Consider the following 2,321-nt stretch of genomic DNA (forward strand, 5'->3'; position numbering starts at 1 on the left):
GGGACCCCAAAAGTTGTGTGGGGTCCTTAAAGCTCCGCAGGGACACCAAACGCAATGGGACCCTAAAGTTGTGCAGGGTTCCTAAAGCTCCTCAGGGTCCCCAAAGTTCCTTGGGGTCCCCAAAACTGTCCAGGGTCCCCAAAGCCCCTCAGGGACCCTAAAGTTGTCCAGAGTCCTGAAAAGTCCATGGGGTCCCCAAAGCTCCATGGGGACCCTAAAGCTGTGCAGGGTCCCAGAAGCTCCACGGGATCCTAAAGTTGTGCAGGGTCCCGAAAACTCTATGGCGACCTAAAAAACTCCACGGGGACCCCAAAATTGTGAAGGGACCCCAAAGCTCTGCGGGGTCCCAAAAACTCTGTGGGGTCCCCAAAGCTCCTTAGGGATCCTGAAGCTGTGGAGGGTCCCTAAAGCTCCATGGGACCCAAAGCTCTGTGGGGTCCCAAAAACTCTGTGGGGTCCCCAAAGCTCCTTAGGGATCCTAAAGCTGTGGAGGGTCCCTAAAGCTCCATGGGACCCAAAGCTCTGTGGGGTCCCCAAAACTGTGCAGGGTCCTGAAAGCTCCACGAGATCCTAAAGTTGTGCAGGGTCCCGAAAACTCCATGGCGACCTAAAAAACTCCACCCCAAAACTGTGATGGGACCCCAAAGCAAAAAAATCCCCCAAAATCGCTGTGTAAGGAATGAATTTAAGCATTCCCGCAGATCCTGCTCTGTGCAACATCTCTGCTCAGGGGAAGATGCTCAGCGTTCCTGCTGCCACTGCAGCTCCTTTTGGGGTGTCCCCCTGTCCCTTGGGGGAGAGGAGAGGAATTTTCCCACTCAATCCACCCCAATCAGACTCCCTGGAAGTCTGGAATTTAAAATGTCCGTGTTTTAGGGAAAAAAAAAAATAAAATGGGAAGGCAGCTCCAACCTGCTGCTCCACACCCATTTCCCTGGGTGGGATTCCAGGCTTTCCTGCAGAGGGAAAACCCCAGGAGAGCCAGGCCCTGGGAAAAAGAATCAAATTTATTTATTTACTTTTAATTCATGGAGTCCTGAGCCTGCAGAGCAGCGATTTTTTGGGGGAAACCTCCTGGTTCTCCTTCCTTGGCTGCTCCTGCTGTCCATGTCCCATTTATTGTCCCCATTTATTGTCCCCATTTATTGTCCCCACTTCCCTCCTCCCCAGGTTATTTCCAGCTCTGCAAAAGCAGGAATTGTGCAGCAGCTCCTCTCCCCTCCTGGAAACACCAGAGGAATCCGCGGTTTTTGCATCCTTGAGGAAATAAACTCATCTTTCCAGGGAACCTCCTGCATTTTGGGGAAATTCCTGCAGGTTTTTGTGCTGCTGATGTGTTTTCCCAGCTGATGGGGGCTGGCCCTGAATTTCTTTTGAAATTCTTTTGATTTTTCCCAAGGAATTTGCAGCCCTGGCTCCAAGGTTGGTGGCAGGAGGGTGGCTGCTCGTTTGCTGCCGGCTTTAATTAATGAGGGCAGCAAAGCCAGGCTTTGCTCTCTCCTCATGTTCACATTTATGGCAAATCAGGACGTGGCTCCCTCCTGACAAATGGGCTGAGAAGGCTCTGTCTAATTCCTGGGTGATAAAAACACCAATTGCTGACATTTCCCTCTGTTTTCCCTTCCTCTGACATTTCATTAAGGAGAAAACAATGCCAGCCACTCCAAATGTGCTCTCATTGACATTTGCTGGCCCTGATTAAGCCAGAGTTTGACAGGGAGGGGATGTCCCTGTCCCCAGGATCCCAAAATTCCCCCAGGGAATTCCTCCCAGGACAGGCTGAGCTGCTCCCAGCTCAGGAATCACCTCAGCTCACCCCACCCAGCCCAAATTAAACCAACCCCTCACTGCAGCCTGGCAGGAAATCCAATTTATAGTCATGCTAGGGACTCCAATTACCACAGCCATTAACAATTTGTTAATGAGTCAATTAACATGCTTTGGGATCTATGGAGAAAGGCCATTATAAATATGATGGCATCAAATACTGCACAAATAAAGATTTGAGTGTGCCAGGGGCTGCTGCTGGGTGCAGGTGGGATCAGCTCCACTGAGATCCTTCCCTGCCAGGATGGCCTGGAATGTTGCTGGGATGGCCTGGGATGGTCCTGGGATGGGTTGGATGCTTGTTGGGATGGCCAAAACCCTCCCAGGATGGACACAAACCCTCCAGGGATGGACACAAACCCCCCAAGGATGGACACAAACCCCCCAAGGATGGACACAAACCCTCCAGGGATGGTCACAAACCCCTCAAGGATGGACACAAACCCTCCAGGGATGGTCACAAACCCCTCAAGGATGGACACAAACCCCTCAAG

Source organism: Parus major, chromosome 23 (genome assembly GCF_001522545.3).
Source record: "Parus major isolate Abel chromosome 23, Parus_major1.1, whole genome shotgun sequence".
Classification (NCBI taxonomy): domain Eukaryota; kingdom Metazoa; phylum Chordata; class Aves; order Passeriformes; family Paridae; genus Parus; species Parus major.